We start from the raw sequence: 22,745 nt of genomic DNA on the forward strand, positions 1-22,745 counted from the left end.
TATTTTCATTTTGGTTTCTTCATTTTGTTTCAGATTTTCCTGCTGACTTGAAAACTTTTTTTCCGTGGAAGAGAATGGAGTATTAAAATTTCTGAGGCAAGCAAGAGAAATTGCTTTGCACTTGTACCTGGATTTTGCACAACTTGATGCTACTGCTACTGCTATTACTGCTGCTGTTGTTGTCGTCCTCCTCCTCTTCTTCTTATTTCGCAGTGCTTGTTGCCCTCTTGTGGCTGCCTGCTTGCTCCGGAGACAGACTGACATGCAGGCAGGGTTTATGCAGATTTGCAGCAAGCGCTGTGCATCGCTGAGTGACAGTAGTGGCAACTGGATTTGATCTGTTTCGCTGTACAAGAGGAACATTCTTCGTACGGTTTCGGAAATTTTCTCTGTCTAGCATTTTTTGGACTTGCTTTGATGACGACAAAAATGTACCAAGCAGACAGCGATGTGCTGAGAAGTGTAGAGGTGGGGCCGTGGGCCCTACTGTGATGCCAAACGCATTGGCTATCACCCTGTTCACCTTTTGGTGCAGACCTCACACACCATGACAGATCGGTACACTATCCACAGCCAGCTGGAGCACCTCCAGTCCAAATATATTGGCACTGGTCACGCAGATACCACCAAGTGGGAATGGCTGGTGAATCAGCACCGAGACTCCTACTGCTCTTACATGGGCCACTTTGACCTGCTGAACTACTTTGCTGTAGCTGAGAACGAGAGCAAGGCCCGTGTGCGCTTCAATTTGATGGAGAAGATGCTCCAGCCGTGCGGGCCTCCGGTGGACAAACCTGACGAGTCTTAGAGCCAGAGCCATCCTTCTTCTTCTTCTCCCTGCTTGCTTTCCTATTCCCCCCACTCACTCTCTTCTTGTGGGGGCCCCAATTTTGTGATGTAATGTATTCCTTTTCTATTTTTTGGGAATTAAACCGTAGAAGCTGTGTTTCGAGGAAAAGCAAACAAACTCTTCGTGAAGTACGTTTTAGTGGGTGTGGTCTAATGCAGAGGCGGGCCTGATGCAGATTTGCCTGCTGCGAAGGCAGTGCACTGCCGAGTCCTTGCCGCCAAAGTTCTACTATCACCTGTGGTCACTTTCCTGTAGTGATTAACCATTGATTGGCTGACTGTGGTAATGCTGTGCACCTGTGTTTCTTGCCTGGGTGTGAGAGTTGCTGACCAGGTTGCTAGCTGTTCTTCCTTCTCCTTTGGCAGTGCACGTTGCTTCCGGGGGGCGCCGCTCGGGTGCGTCCAATTTTTGGGTTATCGCTTCTCGGCCTTTTGGCTAAGATCAAGTGTAGTATCTGTTCTTATCAGTTTAATATCTGATACGTCCCCTATCTGGGGACCATATATTAAATGGATTTTTGGAACAGGGAGATGGAAATAGAGCTTGCTCTGTCCACTCCACGCATTGACCTGGTATTGCAGTATCTCCAGGACCGGTGCACCCCTCTTAATTTGGTTGAAAAATAGAAAAAGAATTTCTTTTTTCCTTCTGCTGCTTGCTTGCTGGCATTTCAATGTCTTGCAACAAATCAGAAGAATTAGATGAGAAATCCTATTTGTATTTCCGAATTTTATTTATTTTTTTTGGTTCAATAATTTTGTGTCACCCCTTCTACCTCTTAGATTGTCAGCTCTTGCGAGCAGGGCCCTCAGTTTCTGCATTGTGTGAAATGACTAGTTTTGTAATGTATATTGTTGTCTGTAAATTAACCTGACAAATTGTACAGCGCTGCGGAATGTGTTGGCGCTATATAAATATGATGTATTGTTATCATTGTAATTTTTGGTAATTGTTTTTTCTTTTGTCCAAATTTATTTATTTTCATTTTGGTTTCTTCATTTTGTTTCAGATTTTCCTGCTGACTTGAAAACTTTTTTTCCGTGGAAGAGAATGGAGTATTAAAATTTCTGAGGCAAGCAAGAGAAATTGCTTTGCACTTGTACCTGGATTTTGCACAACTTGATGCTACTGCTACTGCTATTACTGCTGCTGTTGTTGTCGTCCTCCTCCTCTTCTTCTTATTTCGCAGTGCTTGTTGCCCTCTTGTGGCTGCCTGCTTGCTCCGGAGACAGACTGACATGCAGGCAGGGTTTATGCAGATTTGCAGCAAGCGCTGTGCATCGCTGAGTGACAGTAGTGGCAACTGGATTTGATCTGTTTCGCTGTACAAGAGGAACATTCTTCGTACGGTTTCGGAAATTTTCTCTGTCTAGCATTTTTTGGACTTGCTTTGATGACGACAAAAATGTACCAAGCAGACAGCGATGTGCTGAGAAGTGTAGAGGTGGGGCCGTGGGCCCTACTGTGATGCCAAACGCATTGGCTATCACCCTGTTCACCTTTTGGTGCAGACCTCACACACCATGACAGATCGGTACACTATCCACAGCCAGCTGGAGCACCTCCAGTCCAAATATATTGGCACTGGTCACGCAGATACCACCAAGTGGGAATGGCTGGTGAATCAGCACCGAGACTCCTACTGCTCTTACATGGGCCACTTTGACCTGCTGAACTACTTTGCTGTAGCTGAGAACGAGAGCAAGGCCCGTGTGCGCTTCAATTTGATGGAGAAGATGCTCCAGCCGTGCGGGCCTCCGGTGGACAAACCTGACGAGTCTTAGAGCCAGAGCCATCCTTCTTCTTCTTCTCCCTGCTTGCTTTCCTATTCCCCCCACTCACTCTCTTCTTGTGGGGGCCCCAATTTTGTGATGTAATGTATTCCTTTTCTATTTTTTGGGAATTAAACCGTAGAAGCTGTGTTTCGAGGAAAAGCAAACAAACTCTTCGTGAAGTACGTTTTAGTGGGTGTGGTCTAATGCAGAGGCGGGCCTGATGCAGATTTGCCTGCTGCGAAGGCAGTGCACTGCCGAGTCCTTGCCGCCAAAGTTCTACTATCACCTGTGGTCACTTTCCTGTAGTGATTAACCATTGATTGGCTGACTGTGGTAATGCTGTGCACCTGTGTTTCTTGCCTGGGTGTGAGAGTTGCTGACCAGGTTGCTAGCTGTTCTTCCTTCTCCTTTGGCAGTGCACGTTGCTTCCGGGGGGCGCCGCTCGGGTGCGTCCAATTTTTGGGTTATCGCTTCTCGGCCTTTTGGCTAAGATCAAGTGTAGTATCTGTTCTTATCAGTTTAATATCTGATACGTCCCCTATCTGGGGACCATATATTAAATGGATTTTTGGAACAGGGAGATGGAAATAGAGCTTGCTCTGTCCACTCCACGCATTGACCTGGTATTGCAGTATCTCCAGGACCGGTGCACCCCTCTTAATTTGGTTGAAAAATAGAAAAAGAATTTCTTTTTTCCTTCTGCTGCTTGCTTGCTGGCATTTCAATGTCTTGCAACAAATCAGAAGAATTAGATGAGAAATCCTATTTGTATTTCCGAATTTTATTTATTTTTTTTGGTTCAATAATTTTGTGTCACCCCTTCTACCTCTTAGATTGTCAGCTCTTGCGAGCAGGGCCCTCAGTTTCTGCATTGTGTGAAATGACTAGTTTTGTAATGTATATTGTTGTCTGTAAATTAACCTGACAAATTGTACAGCGCTGCGGAATGTGTTGGCGCTATATAAATATGATGTATTGTTATCATTGTAATTTTTGGTAATTGTTTTTTCTTTTGTCCAAATTTATTTATTTTCATTTTGGTTTCTTCATTTTGTTTCAGATTTTCCTGCTGACTTGAAAACTTTTTTTCCGTGGAAGAGAATGGAGTATTAAAATTTCTGAGGCAAGCAAGAGAAATTGCTTTGCACTTGTACCTGGATTTTGCACAACTTGATGCTACTGCTACTGCTATTACTGCTGCTGTTGTTGTCGTCCTCCTCCTCTTCTTCTTATTTCGCAGTGCTTGTTGCCCTCTTGTGGCTGCCTGCTTGCTCCGGAGACAGACTGACATGCAGGCAGGGTTTATGCAGATTTGCAGCAAGCGCTGTGCATCGCTGAGTGACAGTAGTGGCAACTGGATTTGATCTGTTTCGCTGTACAAGAGGAACATTCTTCGTACGGTTTCGGAAATTTTCTCTGTCTAGCATTTTTTGGACTTGCTTTGATGACGACAAAAATGTACCAAGCAGACAGCGATGTGCTGAGAAGTGTAGAGGTGGGGCCGTGGGCCCTACTGTGATGCCAAACGCATTGGCTATCACCCTGTTCACCTTTTGGTGCAGACCTCACACACCATGACAGATCGGTACACTATCCACAGCCAGCTGGAGCACCTCCAGTCCAAATATATTGGCACTGGTCACGCAGATACCACCAAGTGGGAATGGCTGGTGAATCAGCACCGAGACTCCTACTGCTCTTACATGGGCCACTTTGACCTGCTGAACTACTTTGCTGTAGCTGAGAACGAGAGCAAGGCCCGTGTGCGCTTCAATTTGATGGAGAAGATGCTCCAGCCGTGCGGGCCTCCGGTGGACAAACCTGACGAGTCTTAGAGCCAGAGCCATCCTTCTTCTTCTTCTCCCTGCTTGCTTTCCTATTCCCCCCACTCACTCTCTTCTTGTGGGGGCCCCAATTTTGTGATGTAATGTATTCCTTTTCTATTTTTTGGGAATTAAACCGTAGAAGCTGTGTTTCGAGGAAAAGCAAACAAACTCTTCGTGAAGTACGTTTTAGTGGGTGTGGTCTAATGCAGAGGCGGGCCTGATGCAGATTTGCCTGCTGCGAAGGCAGTGCACTGCCGAGTCCTTGCCGCCAAAGTTCTACTATCACCTGTGGTCACTTTCCTGTAGTGATTAACCATTGATTGGCTGACTGTGGTAATGCTGTGCACCTGTGTTTCTTGCCTGGGTGTGAGAGTTGCTGACCAGGTTGCTAGCTGTTCTTCCTTCTCCTTTGGCAGTGCACGTTGCTTCCGGGGGGCGCCGCTCGGGTGCGTCCAATTTTTGGGTTATCGCTTCTCGGCCTTTTGGCTAAGATCAAGTGTAGTATCTGTTCTTATCAGTTTAATATCTGATACGTCCCCTATCTGGGGACCATATATTAAATGGATTTTTGGAACAGGGAGATGGAAATAGAGCTTGCTCTGTCCACTCCACGCATTGACCTGGTATTGCAGTATCTCCAGGACCGGTGCACCCCTCTTAATTTGGTTGAAAAATAGAAAAAGAATTTCTTTTTTCCTTCTGCTGCTTGCTTGCTGGCATTTCAATGTCTTGCAACAAATCAGAAGAATTAGATGAGAAATCCTATTTGTATTTCCGAATTTTATTTATTTTTTTTGGTTCAATAATTTTGTGTCACCCCTTCTACCTCTTAGATTGTCAGCTCTTGCGAGCAGGGCCCTCAGTTTCTGCATTGTGTGAAATGACTAGTTTTGTAATGTATATTGTTGTCTGTAAATTAACCTGACAAATTGTACAGCGCTGCGGAATGTGTTGGCGCTATATAAATATGATGTATTGTTATCATTGTAATTTTTGGTAATTGTTTTTTCTTTTGTCCAAATTTATTTATTTTCATTTTGGTTTCTTCATTTTGTTTCAGATTTTCCTGCTGACTTGAAAACTTTTTTTCCGTGGAAGAGAATGGAGTATTAAAATTTCTGAGGCAAGCAAGAGAAATTGCTTTGCACTTGTACCTGGATTTTGCACAACTTGATGCTACTGCTACTGCTATTACTGCTGCTGTTGTTGTCGTCCTCCTCCTCTTCTTCTTATTTCGCAGTGCTTGTTGCCCTCTTGTGGCTGCCTGCTTGCTCCGGAGACAGACTGACATGCAGGCAGGGTTTATGCAGATTTGCAGCAAGCGCTGTGCATCGCTGAGTGACAGTAGTGGCAACTGGATTTGATCTGTTTCGCTGTACAAGAGGAACATTCTTCGTACGGTTTCGGAAATTTTCTCTGTCTAGCATTTTTTGGACTTGCTTTGATGACGACAAAAATGTACCAAGCAGACAGCGATGTGCTGAGAAGTGTAGAGGTGGGGCCGTGGGCCCTACTGTGATGCCAAACGCATTGGCTATCACCCTGTTCACCTTTTGGTGCAGACCTCACACACCATGACAGATCGGTACACTATCCACAGCCAGCTGGAGCACCTCCAGTCCAAATATATTGGCACTGGTCACGCAGATACCACCAAGTGGGAATGGCTGGTGAATCAGCACCGAGACTCCTACTGCTCTTACATGGGCCACTTTGACCTGCTGAACTACTTTGCTGTAGCTGAGAACGAGAGCAAGGCCCGTGTGCGCTTCAATTTGATGGAGAAGATGCTCCAGCCGTGCGGGCCTCCGGTGGACAAACCTGACGAGTCTTAGAGCCAGAGCCATCCTTCTTCTTCTTCTCCCTGCTTGCTTTCCTATTCCCCCCACTCACTCTCTTCTTGTGGGGGCCCCAATTTTGTGATGTAATGTATTCCTTTTCTATTTTTTGGGAATTAAACCGTAGAAGCTGTGTTTCGAGGAAAAGCAAACAAACTCTTCGTGAAGTACGTTTTAGTGGGTGTGGTCTAATGCAGAGGCGGGCCTGATGCAGATTTGCCTGCTGCGAAGGCAGTGCACTGCCGAGTCCTTGCCGCCAAAGTTCTACTATCACCTGTGGTCACTTTCCTGTAGTGATTAACCATTGATTGGCTGACTGTGGTAATGCTGTGCACCTGTGTTTCTTGCCTGGGTGTGAGAGTTGCTGACCAGGTTGCTAGCTGTTCTTCCTTCTCCTTTGGCAGTGCACGTTGCTTCCGGGGGGCGCCGCTCGGGTGCGTCCAATTTTTGGGTTATCGCTTCTCGGCCTTTTGGCTAAGATCAAGTGTAGTATCTGTTCTTATCAGTTTAATATCTGATACGTCCCCTATCTGGGGACCATATATTAAATGGATTTTTGGAACAGGGAGATGGAAATAGAGCTTGCTCTGTCCACTCCACGCATTGACCTGGTATTGCAGTATCTCCAGGACCGGTGCACCCCTCTTAATTTGGTTGAAAAATAGAAAAAGAATTTCTTTTTTCCTTCTGCTGCTTGCTTGCTGGCATTTCAATGTCTTGCAACAAATCAGAAGAATTAGATGAGAAATCCTATTTGTATTTCCGAATTTTATTTATTTTTTTTGGTTCAATAATTTTGTGTCACCCCTTCTACCTCTTAGATTGTCAGCTCTTGCGAGCAGGGCCCTCAGTTTCTGCATTGTGTGAAATGACTAGTTTTGTAATGTATATTGTTGTCTGTAAATTAACCTGACAAATTGTACAGCGCTGCGGAATGTGTTGGCGCTATATAAATATGATGTATTGTTATCATTGTAATTTTTGGTAATTGTTTTTTCTTTTGTCCAAATTTATTTATTTTCATTTTGGTTTCTTCATTTTGTTTCAGATTTTCCTGCTGACTTGAAAACTTTTTTTCCGTGGAAGAGAATGGAGTATTAAAATTTCTGAGGCAAGCAAGAGAAATTGCTTTGCACTTGTACCTGGATTTTGCACAACTTGATGCTACTGCTACTGCTATTACTGCTGCTGTTGTTGTCGTCCTCCTCCTCCTCTTCTTCTTATTTCGCAGTGCTTGTTGCCCTCTTGTGGCTGCCTGCTTGCTCCGGAGACAGACTGACATGCAGGCAGGGTTTATGCAGATTTGCAGCAAGCGCTGTGCATCGCTGAGTGACAGTAGTGGCAACTGGATTTGATCTGTTTCGCTGTACAAGAGGAACATTCTTCGTACGGTTTCGGAAATTTTCTCTGTCTAGCATTTTTTGGACTTGCTTTGATGACGACAAAAATGTACCAAGCAGACAGCGATGTGCTGAGAAGTGTAGAGGTGGGGCCGTGGGCCCTACTGTGATGCCAAACGCATTGGCTATCACCCTGTTCACCTTTTGGTGCAGACCTCACACACCATGACAGATCGGTACACTATCCACAGCCAGCTGGAGCACCTCCAGTCCAAATATATTGGCACTGGTCACGCAGATACCACCAAGTGGGAATGGCTGGTGAATCAGCACCGAGACTCCTACTGCTCTTACATGGGCCACTTTGACCTGCTGAACTACTTTGCTGTAGCTGAGAACGAGAGCAAGGCCCGTGTGCGCTTCAATTTGATGGAGAAGATGCTCCAGCCGTGCGGGCCTCCGGTGGACAAACCTGACGAGTCTTAGAGCCAGAGCCATCCTTCTTCTTCTTCTCCCTGCTTGCTTTCCTATTCCCCCCACTCACTCTCTTCTTGTGGGGGCCCCAATTTTGTGATGTAATGTATTCCTTTTCTATTTTTTGGGAATTAAACCGTAGAAGCTGTGTTTCGAGGAAAAGCAAACAAACTCTTCGTGAAGTACGTTTTAGTGGGTGTGGTCTAATGCAGAGGCGGGCCTGATGCAGATTTGCCTGCTGCGAAGGCAGTGCACTGCCGAGTCCTTGCCGCCAAAGTTCTACTATCACCTGTGGTCACTTTCCTGTAGTGATTAACCATTGATTGGCTGACTGTGGTAATGCTGTGCACCTGTGTTTCTTGCCTGGGTGTGAGAGTTGCTGACCAGGTTGCTAGCTGTTCTTCCTTCTCCTTTGGCAGTGCACGTTGCTTCCGGGGGGCGCCGCTCGGGTGCGTCCAATTTTTGGGTTATCGCTTCTCGGCCTTTTGGCTAAGATCAAGTGTAGTATCTGTTCTTATCAGTTTAATATCTGATACGTCCCCTATCTGGGGACCATATATTAAATGGATTTTTGGAACAGGGAGATGGAAATAGAGCTTGCTCTGTCCACTCCACGCATTGACCTGGTATTGCAGTATCTCCAGGACCGGTGCACCCCTCTTAATTTGGTTGAAAAATAGAAAAAGAATTTCTTTTTTCCTTCTGCTGCTTGCTTGCTGGCATTTCAATGTCTTGCAACAAATCAGAAGAATTAGATGAGAAATCCTATTTGTATTTCCGAATTTTATTTATTTTTTTTGGTTCAATAATTTTGTGTCACCCCTTCTACCTCTTAGATTGTCAGCTCTTGCGAGCAGGGCCCTCAGTTTCTGCATTGTGTGAAATGACTAGTTTTGTAATGTATATTGTTGTCTGTAAATTAACCTGACAAATTGTACAGCGCTGCGGAATGTGTTGGCGCTATATAAATATGATGTATTGTTATCATTGTAATTTTTGGTAATTGTTTTTTCTTTTGTCCAAATTTATTTATTTTCATTTTGGTTTCTTCATTTTGTTTCAGATTTTCCTGCTGACTTGAAAACTTTTTTTCCGTGGAAGAGAATGGAGTATTAAAATTTCTGAGGCAAGCAAGAGAAATTGCTTTGCACTTGTACCTGGATTTTGCACAACTTGATGCTACTGCTACTGCTATTACTGCTGCTGTTGTTGTCGTCCTCCTCCTCTTCTTCTTATTTCGCAGTGCTTGTTGCCCTCTTGTGGCTGCCTGCTTGCTCCGGAGACAGACTGACATGCAGGCAGGGTTTATGCAGATTTGCAGCAAGCGCTGTGCATCGCTGAGTGACAGTAGTGGCAACTGGATTTGATCTGTTTCGCTGTACAAGAGGAACATTCTTCGTACGGTTTCGGAAATTTTCTCTGTCTAGCATTTTTTGGACTTGCTTTGATGACGACAAAAATGTACCAAGCAGACAGCGATGTGCTGAGAAGTGTAGAGGTGGGGCCGTGGGCCCTACTGTGATGCCAAACGCATTGGCTATCACCCTGTTCACCTTTTGGTGCAGACCTCACACACCATGACAGATCGGTACACTATCCACAGCCAGCTGGAGCACCTCCAGTCCAAATATATTGGCACTGGTCACGCAGATACCACCAAGTGGGAATGGCTGGTGAATCAGCACCGAGACTCCTACTGCTCTTACATGGGCCACTTTGACCTGCTGAACTACTTTGCTGTAGCTGAGAACGAGAGCAAGGCCCGTGTGCGCTTCAATTTGATGGAGAAGATGCTCCAGCCGTGCGGGCCTCCGGTGGACAAACCTGACGAGTCTTAGAGCCAGAGCCATCCTTCTTCTTCTTCTCCCTGCTTGCTTTCCTATTCCCCCCACTCACTCTCTTCTTGTGGGGGCCCCAATTTTGTGATGTAATGTATTCCTTTTCTATTTTTTGGGAATTAAACCGTAGAAGCTGTGTTTCGAGGAAAAGCAAACAAACTCTTCGTGAAGTACGTTTTAGTGGGTGTGGTCTAATGCAGAGGCGGGCCTGATGCAGATTTGCCTGCTGCGAAGGCAGTGCACTGCCGAGTCCTTGCCGCCAAAGTTCTACTATCACCTGTGGTCACTTTCCTGTAGTGATTAACCATTGATTGGCTGACTGTGGTAATGCTGTGCACCTGTGTTTCTTGCCTGGGTGTGAGAGTTGCTGACCAGGTTGCTAGCTGTTCTTCCTTCTCCTTTGGCAGTGCACGTTGCTTCCGGGGGGCGCCGCTCGGGTGCGTCCAATTTTTGGGTTATCGCTTCTCGGCCTTTTGGCTAAGATCAAGTGTAGTATCTGTTCTTATCAGTTTAATATCTGATACGTCCCCTATCTGGGGACCATATATTAAATGGATTTTTGGAACAGGGAGATGGAAATAGAGCTTGCTCTGTCCACTCCACGCATTGACCTGGTATTGCAGTATCTCCAGGACCGGTGCACCCCTCTTAATTTGGTTGAAAAATAGAAAAAGAATTTCTTTTTTCCTTCTGCTGCTTGCTTGCTGGCATTTCAATGTCTTGCAACAAATCAGAAGAATTAGATGAGAAATCCTATTTGTATTTCCGAATTTTATTTATTTTTTTTGGTTCAATAATTTTGTGTCACCCCTTCTACCTCTTAGATTGTCAGCTCTTGCGAGCAGGGCCCTCAGTTTCTGCATTGTGTGAAATGACTAGTTTTGTAATGTATATTGTTGTCTGTAAATTAACCTGACAAATTGTACAGCGCTGCGGAATGTGTTGGCGCTATATAAATATGATGTATTGTTATCATTGTAATTTTTGGTAATTGTTTTTTCTTTTGTCCAAATTTATTTATTTTCATTTTGGTTTCTTCATTTTGTTTCAGATTTTCCTGCTGACTTGAAAACTTTTTTTCCGTGGAAGAGAATGGAGTATTAAAATTTCTGAGGCAAGCAAGAGAAATTGCTTTGCACTTGTACCTGGATTTTGCACAACTTGATGCTACTGCTACTGCTATTACTGCTGCTGTTGTTGTCGTCCTCCTCCTCTTCTTCTTATTTCGCAGTGCTTGTTGCCCTCTTGTGGCTGCCTGCTTGCTCCGGAGACAGACTGACATGCAGGCAGGGTTTATGCAGATTTGCAGCAAGCGCTGTGCATCGCTGAGTGACAGTAGTGGCAACTGGATTTGATCTGTTTCGCTGTACAAGAGGAACATTCTTCGTACGGTTTCGGAAATTTTCTCTGTCTAGCATTTTTTGGACTTGCTTTGATGACGACAAAAATGTACCAAGCAGACAGCGATGTGCTGAGAAGTGTAGAGGTGGGGCCGTGGGCCCTACTGTGATGCCAAACGCATTGGCTATCACCCTGTTCACCTTTTGGTGCAGACCTCACACACCATGACAGATCGGTACACTATCCACAGCCAGCTGGAGCACCTCCAGTCCAAATATATTGGCACTGGTCACGCAGATACCACCAAGTGGGAATGGCTGGTGAATCAGCACCGAGACTCCTACTGCTCTTACATGGGCCACTTTGACCTGCTGAACTACTTTGCTGTAGCTGAGAACGAGAGCAAGGCCCGTGTGCGCTTCAATTTGATGGAGAAGATGCTCCAGCCGTGCGGGCCTCCGGTGGACAAACCTGACGAGTCTTAGAGCCAGAGCCATCCTTCTTCTTCTTCTCCCTGCTTGCTTTCCTATTCCCCCCACTCACTCTCTTCTTGTGGGGGCCCCAATTTTGTGATGTAATGTATTCCTTTTCTATTTTTTGGGAATTAAACCGTAGAAGCTGTGTTTCGAGGAAAAGCAAACAAACTCTTCGTGAAGTACGTTTTAGTGGGTGTGGTCTAATGCAGAGGCGGGCCTGATGCAGATTTGCCTGCTGCGAAGGCAGTGCACTGCCGAGTCCTTGCCGCCAAAGTTCTACTATCACCTGTGGTCACTTTCCTGTAGTGATTAACCATTGATTGGCTGACTGTGGTAATGCTGTGCACCTGTGTTTCTTGCCTGGGTGTGAGAGTTGCTGACCAGGTTGCTAGCTGTTCTTCCTTCTCCTTTGGCAGTGCACGTTGCTTCCGGGGGGCGCCGCTCGGGTGCGTCCAATTTTTGGGTTATCGCTTCTCGGCCTTTTGGCTAAGATCAAGTGTAGTATCTGTTCTTATCAGTTTAATATCTGATACGTCCCCTATCTGGGGACCATATATTAAATGGATTTTTGGAACAGGGAGATGGAAATAGAGCTTGCTCTGTCCACTCCACGCATTGACCTGGTATTGCAGTATCTCCAGGACCGGTGCACCCCTCTTAATTTGGTTGAAAAATAGAAAAAGAATTTCTTTTTTCCTTCTGCTGCTTGCTTGCTGGCATTTCAATGTCTTGCAACAAATCAGAAGAATTAGATGAGAAATCCTATTTGTATTTCCGAATTTTATTTATTTTTTTTGGTTCAATAATTTTGTGTCACCCCTTCTACCTCTTAGATTGTCAGCTCTTGCGAGCAGGGCCCTCAGTTTCTGCATTGTGTGAAATGACTAGTTTTGTAATGTATATTGTTGTCTGTAAATTAACCTGACAAATTGTACAGCGCTGCGGAATGTGTTGGCGCTATATAAATATGATGTATTGTTATCATTGTAATTTTTGGTAATTGTTTTTTCTTTTGTCCAAATTTATTTATTTTCATTTTGGTTTCTTCATTTTGTTTCAGATTTTCCTGCTGACTTGAAAACTTTTTTTCCGTGGAAGAGAATGGAGTATTAAAATTTCTGAGGCAAGCAAGAGAAATTGCTTTGCACTTGTACCTGGATTTTGCACAACTTGATGCTACTGCTACTGCTATTACTGCTGCTGTTGTTGTCGTCCTCCTCCTCTTCTTCTTATTTCGCAGTGCTTGTTGCCCTCTTGTGGCTGCCTGCTTGCTCCGGAGACAGACTGACATGCAGGCAGGGTTTATGCAGATTTGCAGCAAGCGCTGTGCATCGCTGAGTGACAGTAGTGGCAACTGGATTTGATCTGTTTCGCTGTACAAGAGGAACATTCTTCGTACGGTTTCGGAAATTTTCTCTGTCTAGCATTTTTTGGACTTGCTTTGATGACGACAAAAATGTACCAAGCAGACAGCGATGTGCTGAGAAGTGTAGAGGTGGGGCCGTGGGCCCTACTGTGATGCCAAACGCATTGGCTATCACCCTGTTCACCTTTTGGTGCAGACCTCACACACCATGACAGATCGGTACACTATCCACAGCCAGCTGGAGCACCTCCAGTCCAAATATATTGGCACTGGTCACGCAGATACCACCAAGTGGGAATGGCTGGTGAATCAGCACCGAGACTCCTACTGCTCTTACATGGGCCACTTTGACCTGCTGAACTACTTTGCTGTAGCTGAGAACGAGAGCAAGGCCCGTGTGCGCTTCAATTTGATGGAGAAGATGCTCCAGCCGTGCGGGCCTCCGGTGGACAAACCTGACGAGTCTTAGAGCCAGAGCCATCCTTCTTCTTCTTCTCCCTGCTTGCTTTCCTATTCCCCCCACTCACTCTCTTCTTGTGGGGGCCCCAATTTTGTGATGTAATGTATTCCTTTTCTATTTTTTGGGAATTAAACCGTAGAAGCTGTGTTTCGAGGAAAAGCAAACAAACTCTTCGTGAAGTACGTTTTAGTGGGTGTGGTCTAATGCAGAGGCGGGCCTGATGCAGATTTGCCTGCTGCGAAGGCAGTGCACTGCCGAGTCCTTGCCGCCAAAGTTCTACTATCACCTGTGGTCACTTTCCTGTAGTGATTAACCATTGATTGGCTGACTGTGGTAATGCTGTGCACCTGTGTTTCTTGCCTGGGTGTGAGAGTTGCTGACCAGGTTGCTAGCTGTTCTTCCTTCTCCTTTGGCAGTGCACGTTGCTTCCGGGGGGCGCCGCTCGGGTGCGTCCAATTTTTGGGTTATCGCTTCTCGGCCTTTTGGCTAAGATCAAGTGTAGTATCTGTTCTTATCAGTTTAATATCTGATACGTCCCCTATCTGGGGACCATATATTAAATGGATTTTTGGAACAGGGAGATGGAAATAGAGCTTGCTCTGTCCACTCCACGCATTGACCTGGTATTGCAGTATCTCCAGGACCGGTGCACCCCTCTTAATTTGGTTGAAAAATAGAAAAAGAATTTCTTTTTTCCTTCTGCTGCTTGCTTGCTGGCATTTCAATGTCTTGCAACAAATCAGAAGAATTAGATGAGAAATCCTATTTGTATTTCCGAATTTTATTTATTTTTTTTGGTTCAATAATTTTGTGTCACCCCTTCTACCTCTTAGATTGTCAGCTCTTGCGAGCAGGGCCCTCAGTTTCTGCATTGTGTGAAATGACTAGTTTTGTAATGTATATTGTTGTCTGTAAATTAACCTGACAAATTGTACAGCGCTGCGGAATGTGTTGGCGCTATATAAATATGATGTATTGTTATCATTGTAATTTTTGGTAATTGTTTTTTCTTTTGTCCAAATTTATTTATTTTCATTTTGGTTTCTTCATTTTGTTTCAGATTTTCCTGCTGACTTGAAAACTTTTTTTCCGTGGAAGAGAATGGAGTATTAAAATTTCTGAGGCAAGCAAGAGAAATTGCTTTGCACTTGTACCTGGATTTTGCACAACTTGATGCTACTGCTACTGCTATTACTGCTGCTGTTGTTGTCGTCCTCCTCCTCTTCTTCTTATTTCGCAGTGCTTGTTGCCCTCTTGTGGCTGCCTGCTTGCTCCGGAGACAGACTGACATGCAGGCAGGGTTTATGCAGATTTGCAGCAAGCGCTGTGCATCGCTGAGTGACAGTAGTGGCAACTGGATTTGATCTGTTTCGCTGTACAAGAGGAACATTCTTCGTACGGTTTCGGAAATTTTCTCTGTCTAGCATTTTTTGGACTTGCTTTGATGACGACAAAAATGTACCAAGCAGACAGCGATGTGCTGAGAAGTGTAGAGGTGGGGCCGTGGGCCCTACTGTGATGCCAAACGCATTGGCTATCACCCTGTTCACCTTTTGGTGCAGACCTCACACACCATGACAGATCGGTACACTATCCACAGCCAGCTGGAGCACCTCCAGTCCAAATATATTGGCACTGGTCACGCAGATACCACCAAGTGGGAATGGCTGGTGAATCAGCACCGAGACTCCTACTGCTCTTACATGGGCCACTTTGACCTGCTGAACTACTTTGCTGTAGCTGAGAACGAGAGCAAGGCCCGTGTGCGCTTCAATTTGATGGAGAAGATGCTCCAGCCGTGCGGGCCTCCGGTGGACAAACCTGACGAGTCTTAGAGCCAGAGCCATCCTTCTTCTTCTTCTCCCTGCTTGCTTTCCTATTCCCCCCACTCACTCTCTTCTTGTGGGGGCCCCAATTTTGTGATGTAATGTATTCCTTTTCTATTTTTTGGGAATTAAACCGTAGAAGCTGTGTTTCGAGGAAAAGCAAACAAACTCTTCGTGAAGTACGTTTTAGTGGGTGTGGTCTAATGCAGAGGCGGGCCTGATGCAGATTTGCCTGCTGCGAAGGCAGTGCACTGCCGAGTCCTTGCCGCCAAAGTTCTACTATCACCTGTGGTCACTTTCCTGTAGTGATTAACCATTGATTGGCTGACTGTGGTAATGCTGTGCACCTGTGTTTCTTGCCTGGGTGTGAGAGTTGCTGACCAGGTTGCTAGCTGTTCTTCCTTCTCCTTTGGCAGTGCACGTTGCTTCCGGGGGGCGCCGCTCGGGTGCGTCCAATTTTTGGGTTATCGCTTCTCGGCCTTTTGGCTAAGATCAAGTGTAGTATCTGTTCTTATCAGTTTAATATCTGATACGTCCCCTATCTGGGGACCATATATTAAATGGATTTTTGGAACAGGGAGATGGAAATAGAGCTTGCTCTGTCCACTCCACGCATTGACCTGGTATTGCAGTATCTCCAGGACCGGTGCACCCCTCTTAATTTGGTTGAAAAATAGAAAAAGAATTTCTTTTTTCCTTCTGCTGCTTGCTTGCTGGCATTTCAATGTCTTGCAACAAATCAGAAGAATTAGATGAGAAATCCTATTTGTATTTCCGAATTTTATTTATTTTTTTTGGTTCAATAATTTTGTGTCACCCCTTCTACCTCTTAGATTGTCAGCTCTTGCGAGCAGGGCCCTCAGTTTCTGCATTGTGTGAAATGACTAGTTTTGTAATGTATATTGTTGTCTGTAAATTAACCTGACAAATTGTACAGCGCTGCGGAATGTGTTGGCGCTATATAAATATGATGTATTGTTATCATTGTAATTTTTGGTAATTGTTTTTTCTTTTGTCCAAATTTATTTATTTTCATTTTGGTTTCTTCATTTTGTTTCAGATTTTCCTGCTGACTTGAAAACTTTTTTTCCGTGGAAGAGAATGGAGTATTAAAATTTCTGAGGCAAGCAAGAGAAATTGCTTTGCACTTGTACCTGGATTTTGCACAACTTGATGCTACTGCTACTGCTATTACTGCTGCTGTTGTTGTCGTCCTCCTCCTCTTCTTCTTATTTCGCAGTGCTTGTTGCCCTCTTGTGGCTGCCTGCTTGCTCCGGAGACAGACTGACATGCAGGCAGGGTTTATGCAGATTTGCAGCAAGCGCTGTGCATCGCTGAGTGACAGTAGTGGCAACTGGATTTGATCTGTTTCGCTGTACAAGAGGAACATTCTTCGTACGGTTTCGGAAATTTTCTCTGTCTAGCATTTTTTGGACTTGCTTTGATGACGACAAAAATGTACCAAGCAGACAGCGATGTGCTGAGAAGTGTAGAGGTGGGGCCGTGGGCCCTACTGTGATGCCAAACGCATTGGCTATCACCCTGTTCACCTTTTGGTGCAGACCTCACACACCATGACAGATCGGTACACTATCCACAGCCAGCTGGAGCACCTCCAGTCCAAATATATTGGCACTGGTCACGCAGATACCACCAAGTGGGAATGGCTGGTGAATCAGCACCGAGACTCCTACTGCTCTTACATGGGCCACTTTGACCTGCTGAACTACTTTGCTGTAGCTGAGAACGAGAGCAAGGCCCGTGTGCGCTTCAATTTGATGGAGAAGATGCTCCAGCCGTGCGGGCCTCCGGTGGACAAACCTGACGAGTCTTAGAGCCAGAGCCATCCTTCTTCTTCTTCTCCCTGCTTGCTTTCCTATTCCCCCCACTCACTCTCTTCTTGTGGGGGCCCCAATTTTGTGATGTAATGTATTCCTTTTCTATTTTTTGGGAATTAAACCGTAGAAGCTGTGTTTCGAGGAAAAGCAAACAAACTCTTCGTGAAGTACGTTTTAGTGGGTGTGGTCTAATGCAGAGGCGGGCCTGATGCAGATTTGCCTGCTGCGAAGGCAGTGCACTGCCGAGTCCTTGCCGCCAAAGTTCTACTATCACCTGTGGTCACTTTCCTGTAGTGATTAACCATTGATTGGCTGACTGTGGTAATGCTGTGCACCTGTGTTTCTTGCCTGGGTGTGAGAGTTGCTGACCAGGTTGCTAGCTGTTCTTCCTTCTCCTTTGGCAGTGCACGTTGCTTCCGGGGGGCGCCGCTCGGGTGCGTCCAATTTTTGGGTTATCGCTTCTCGGCCTTTTGGCTAAGATCAAGTGTAGTATCTGTTCTTATCAGTTTAATATCTGATACGTCCCCTATCTGGGGACCATATATTAAATGGATTTTTGGAACAGGGAGATGGAAATAGAGCTTGCTCTGTCCACTCCACGCATTGACCTGGTATTGCAGTATCTCCAGGACCGGTGCACCCCTCTTAATTTGGTTGAAAAATAGAAAAAGAATTTCTTTTTTCCTTCTGCTGCTTGCTTGCTGGCATTTCAATGTCTTGCAACAAATCAGAAGAATTAGATGAGAAATCCTATTTGTATTTCCGAATTTTATTTATTTTTTTTGGTTCAATAATTTTGTGTCACCCCTTCTACCTCTTAGATTGTCAGCTCTTGCGAGCAGGGCCCTCAGTTTCTGCATTGTGTGAAATGACTAGTTTTGTAATGTATATTGTTGTCTGTAAATTAACCTGACAAATTGTACAGCGCTGCGGAATGTGTTGGCGCTATATAAATATGATGTATTGTTATCATTGTAATTTTTGGTAATTGTTTTTTCTTTTGTCCAAATTTATTTATTTTCATTTTGGTTTCTTCATTTTGTTTCAGATTTTCCTGCTGACTTGAAAACTTTTTTTCCGTGGAAGAGAATGGAGTATTAAAATTTCTGAGGCAAGCAAGAGAAATTGCTTTGCACTTGTACCTGGATTTTGCACAACTTGATGCTACTGCTACTGCTATTACTGCTGCTGTTGTTGTCGTCCTCCTCCTCTTCTTCTTATTTCGCAGTGCTTGTTGCCCTCTTGTGGCTGCCTGCTTGCTCCGGAGACAGACTGACATGCAGGCAGGGTTTATGCAGATTTGCAGCAAGCGCTGTGCATCGCTGAGTGACAGTAGTGGCAACTGGATTTGATCTGTTTCGCTGTACAAGAGGAACATTCTTCGTACGGTTTCGGAAATTTTCTCTGTCTAGCATTTTTTGGACTTGCTTTGATGACGACAAAAATGTACCAAGCAGACAGCGATGTGCTGAGAAGTGTAGAGGTGGGGCCGTGGGCCCTACTGTGATGCCAAACGCATTGGCTATCACCCTGTTCACCTTTTGGTGCAGACCTCACACACCATGACAGATCGGTACACTATCCACAGCCAGCTGGAGCACCTCCAGTCCAAATATATTGGCACTGGTCACGCAGATACCACCAAGTGGGAATGGCTGGTGAATCAGCACCGAGACTCCTACTGCTCTTACATGGGCCACTTTGACCTGCTGAACTACTTTGCTGTAGCTGAGAACGAGAGCAAGGCCCGTGTGCGCTTCAATTTGATGGAGAAGATGCTCCAGCCGTGCGGGCCTCCGGTGGACAAACCTGACGAGTCTTAGAGCCAGAGCCATCCTTCTTCTTCTTCTCCCTGCTTGCTTTCCTATTCCCCCCACTCACTCTCTTCTTGTGGGGGCCCCAATTTTGTGATGTAATGTATTCCTTTTCTATTTTTTGGGAATTAAACCGTAGAAGCTGTGTTTCGAGGAAAAGCAAACAAACTCTTCGTGAAGTACGTTTTAGTGGGTGTGGTCTAATGCAGAGGCGGGCCTGATGCAGATTTGCCTGCTGCGAAGGCAGTGCACTGCCGAGTCCTTGCCGCCAAAGTTCTACTATCACCTGTGGTCACTTTCCTGTAGTGATTAACCATTGATTGGCTGACTGTGGTAATGCTGTGCACCTGTGTTTCTTGCCTGGGTGTGAGAGTTGCTGACCAGGTTGCTAGCTGTTCTTCCTTCTCCTTTGGCAGTGCACGTTGCTTCCGGGGGGCGCCGCTCGGGTGCGTCCAATTTTTGGGTTATCGCTTCTCGGCCTTTTGGCTAAGATCAAGTGTAGTATCTGTTCTTATCAGTTTAATATCTGATACGTCCCCTATCTGGGGACCATATATTAAATGGATTTTTGGAACAGGGAGATGGAAATAGAGCTTGCTCTGTCCACTCCACGCATTGACCTGGTATTGCAGTATCTCCAGGACCGGTGCACCCCTCTTAATTTGGTTGAAAAATAGAAAAAGAATTTCTTTTTTCCTTCTGCTGCTTGCTTGCTGGCATTTCAATGTCTTGCAACAAATCAGAAGAATTAGATGAGAAATCCTATTTGTATTTCCGAATTTTATTTATTTTTTTTGGTTCAATAATTTTGTGTCACCCCTTCTACCTCTTAGATTGTCAGCTCTTGCGAGCAGGGCCCTCAGTTTCTGCATTGTGTGAAATGACTAGTTTTGTAATGTATATTGTTGTCTGTAAATTAACCTGACAAATTGTACAGCGCTGCGGAATGTGTTGGCGCTATATAAATATGATGTATTGTTATCATTGTAATTTTTGGTAATTGTTTTTTCTTTTGTCCAAATTTATTTATTTTCATTTTGGTTTCTTCATTTTGTTTCAGATTTTCCTGCTGACTTGAAAACTTTTTTTCCGTGGAAGAGAATGGAGTATTAAAATTTCTGAGGCAAGCAAGAGAAATTGCTTTGCACTTGTACCTGGATTTTGCACAACTTGATGCTACTGCTACTGCTATTACTGCTGCTGTTGTTGTCGTCCTCCTCCTCTTCTTCTTATTTCGCAGTGCTTGTTGCCCTCTTGTGGCTGCCTGCTTGCTCCGGAGACAGACTGACATGCAGGCAGGGTTTATGCAGATTTGCAGCAAGCGCTGTGCATCGCTGAGTGACAGTAGTGGCAACTGGATTTGATCTGTTTCGCTGTACAAGAGGAACATTCTTCGTACGGTTTCGGAAATTTTCTCTGTCTAGCATTTTTTGGACTTGCTTTGATGACGACAAAAATGTACCAAGCAGACAGCGATGTGCTGAGAAGTGTAGAGGTGGGGCCGTGGGCCCTACTGTGATGCCAAACGCATTGGCTATCACCCTGTTCACCTTTTGGTGCAGACCTCACACACCATGACAGATCGGTACACTATCCACAGCCAGCTGGAGCACCTCCAGTCCAAATATATTGGCACTGGTCACGCAGATACCACCAAGTGGGAATGGCTGGTGAATCAGCACCGAGACTCCTACTGCTCTTACATGGGCCACTTTGACCTGCTGAACTACTTTGCTGTAGCTGAGAACGAGAGCAAGGCCCGTGTGCGCTTCAATTTGATGGAGAAGATGCTCCAGCCGTGCGGGCCTCCGGTGGACAAACCTGACGAGTCTTAGAGCCAGAGCCATCCTTCTTCTTCTTCTCCCTGCTTGCTTTCCTATTCCCCCCACTCACTCTCTTCTTGTGGGGGCCCCAATTTTGTGATGTAATGTATTCCTTTTCTATTTTTTGGGAATTAAACCGTAGAAGCTGTGTTTCGAGGAAAAGCAAACAAACTCTTCGTGAAGTACGTTTTAGTGGGTGTGGTCTAATGCAGAGGCGGGCCTGATGCAGATTTGCCTGCTGCGAAGGCAGTGCACTGCCGAGTCCTTGCCGCCAAAGTTCTACTATCACCTGTGGTCACTTTCCTGTAGTGATTAACCATTGATTGGCTGACTGTGGTAATGCTGTGCACCTGTGTTTCTTGCCTGGGTGTGAGAGTTGCTGACCAGGTTGCTAGCTGTTCTTCCTTCTCCTTTGGCAGTGCACGTTGCTTCCGGGGGGCGCCGCTCGGGTGCGTCCAATTTTTGGGTTATCGCTTCTCGGCCTTTTGGCTAAGATCAAGTGTAGTATCTGTTCTTATCAGTTTAATATCTGATACGTCCCCTATCTGGGGACCATATATTAAATGGATTTTTGGAACAGGGAGATGGAAATAGAGCTTGCTCTGTCCACTCCACGCATTGACCTGGTATTGCAGTATCTCCAGGACCGGTGCACCCCTCTTAATTTGGTTGAAAAATAGAAAAAGAATTTCTTTTTTCCTTCTGCTGCTTGCTTGCTGGCATTTCAATGTCTTGCAACAAATCAGAAGAATTAGATGAGAAATCCTATTTGTATTTCCGAATTTTATTTATTTTTTTTGGTTCAATAATTTTGTGTCACCCCTTCTACCTCTTAGATTGTCAGCTCTTGCGAGCAGGGCCCTCAGTTTCTGCATTGTGTGAAATGACTAGTTTTGTAATGTATATTGTTGTCTGTAAATTAACCTGACAAATTGTACAGCGCTGCGGAATGTGTTGGCGCTATATAAATATGATGTATTGTTATCATTGTAATTTTTGGTAATTGTTTTTTCTTTTGTCCAAATTTATTTATTTTCATTTTGGTTTCTTCATTTTGTTTCAGATTTTCCTGCTGACTTGAAAACTTTTTTTCCGTGGAAGAGAATGGAGTATTAAAATTTCTGAGGCAAGCAAGAGAAATTGCTTTGCACTTGTACCTGGATTTTGCACAACTTGATGCTACTGCTACTGCTATTACTGCTGCTGTTGTTGTCGTCCTCCTCCTCTTCTTCTTATTTCGCAGTGCTTGTTGCCCTCTTGTGGCTGCCTGCTTGCTCCGGAGACAGACTGACATGCAGGCAGGGTTTATGCAGATTTGCAGCAAGCGCTGTGCATCGCTGAGTGACAGTAGTGGCAACTGGATTTGATCTGTTTCGCTGTACAAGAGGAACATTCTTCGTACGTTTCGGAAATTTTCTCTGTCTAGCATTTTTTGGACTTGCTTTGATGACGACAAAAATGTACCAAGCAGACAGCGATGTGCTGAGAAGTGTAGAGGTGGGGCCGTGGGCCCTACTGTGATGCCAAACGCATTGGCTATCACCCTGTTCACCTTTTGGTGCAGACCTCACACACCATGACAGATCGGTACACTATCCACAGCCAGCTGGAGCACCTCCAGTCCAAATAATATTGGCACTGGTCACGCAGATACCACCAAGTGGGAATGGCTGGTGAATCAGCACCGAGACTCCTACTGCTCTTACATGGGCCACTTTGACCTGCTGAACTACTTTGCTGTAGCTGAGAACGAGAGCAAGGCCGTGTGCGCTTCAATTTGATGGAGAAGATGCTCCAGCCGTGCGGGCCTCCGGTGGACAAACCTGACGAGTCTTAGAGCCAGAGCCATCCTTCTTCTTA

General features: G+C 45.2%; 12 non-coding genes across 12 annotated transcripts; all 12 read left to right on the forward strand.

The window, feature by feature from the left end:
- The first annotated feature begins 1,265 nt into the window (after window positions 1-1,265).
- LOC142186622 (U2 spliceosomal RNA) lies at window positions 1,266-1,456 on the forward strand. The gene has a single exon (XR_012712186.1). It is a non-coding gene; the product is annotated as a U2 spliceosomal RNA (small nuclear RNA).
- Window positions 1,457-3,091: 1,635 nt separating this feature from the next.
- On the forward strand, window positions 3,092-3,282 carry LOC142186623 (U2 spliceosomal RNA). The gene has a single exon (XR_012712187.1). It is a non-coding gene; the product is annotated as a U2 spliceosomal RNA (small nuclear RNA).
- A 1,635-nt stretch (window positions 3,283-4,917) lies between these two features.
- LOC142186624 (U2 spliceosomal RNA) lies at window positions 4,918-5,108 on the forward strand. Its single transcript, XR_012712188.1, has one exon. It is a non-coding gene; the product is annotated as a U2 spliceosomal RNA (small nuclear RNA).
- Window positions 5,109-6,743: 1,635 nt separating this feature from the next.
- On the forward strand, window positions 6,744-6,934 carry LOC142186625 (U2 spliceosomal RNA). The gene has a single exon (XR_012712189.1). It is a non-coding gene; the product is annotated as a U2 spliceosomal RNA (small nuclear RNA).
- Window positions 6,935-8,572: 1,638 nt separating this feature from the next.
- On the forward strand, window positions 8,573-8,763 carry LOC142186626 (U2 spliceosomal RNA). Its single transcript, XR_012712190.1, has one exon. It is a non-coding gene; the product is annotated as a U2 spliceosomal RNA (small nuclear RNA).
- A 1,635-nt stretch (window positions 8,764-10,398) lies between these two features.
- On the forward strand, window positions 10,399-10,589 carry LOC142186627 (U2 spliceosomal RNA). Its single transcript, XR_012712191.1, has one exon. It is a non-coding gene; the product is annotated as a U2 spliceosomal RNA (small nuclear RNA).
- Window positions 10,590-12,224: 1,635 nt separating this feature from the next.
- On the forward strand, window positions 12,225-12,415 carry LOC142186628 (U2 spliceosomal RNA). The gene has a single exon (XR_012712192.1). It is a non-coding gene; the product is annotated as a U2 spliceosomal RNA (small nuclear RNA).
- Window positions 12,416-14,050: 1,635 nt separating this feature from the next.
- LOC142186629 (U2 spliceosomal RNA) lies at window positions 14,051-14,241 on the forward strand. The gene has a single exon (XR_012712193.1). It is a non-coding gene; the product is annotated as a U2 spliceosomal RNA (small nuclear RNA).
- A 1,635-nt stretch (window positions 14,242-15,876) lies between these two features.
- Window positions 15,877-16,067, forward strand: LOC142186630 (U2 spliceosomal RNA). The gene has a single exon (XR_012712194.1). It is a non-coding gene; the product is annotated as a U2 spliceosomal RNA (small nuclear RNA).
- Window positions 16,068-17,702: 1,635 nt separating this feature from the next.
- On the forward strand, window positions 17,703-17,893 carry LOC142186632 (U2 spliceosomal RNA). The gene has a single exon (XR_012712196.1). It is a non-coding gene; the product is annotated as a U2 spliceosomal RNA (small nuclear RNA).
- Window positions 17,894-19,528: 1,635 nt separating this feature from the next.
- LOC142186633 (U2 spliceosomal RNA) lies at window positions 19,529-19,719 on the forward strand. Its single transcript, XR_012712197.1, has one exon. It is a non-coding gene; the product is annotated as a U2 spliceosomal RNA (small nuclear RNA).
- A 1,635-nt stretch (window positions 19,720-21,354) lies between these two features.
- On the forward strand, window positions 21,355-21,545 carry LOC142186634 (U2 spliceosomal RNA). Its single transcript, XR_012712198.1, has one exon. It is a non-coding gene; the product is annotated as a U2 spliceosomal RNA (small nuclear RNA).
- Window positions 21,546-22,745: the final 1,200 nt, after the last annotated feature.

Source organism: Leptodactylus fuscus, unplaced genomic scaffold (genome assembly GCF_031893055.1).
Source record: "Leptodactylus fuscus isolate aLepFus1 unplaced genomic scaffold, aLepFus1.hap2 HAP2_SCAFFOLD_1092, whole genome shotgun sequence".
In the NCBI taxonomy this organism is placed as follows: domain Eukaryota; kingdom Metazoa; phylum Chordata; class Amphibia; order Anura; family Leptodactylidae; genus Leptodactylus; species Leptodactylus fuscus.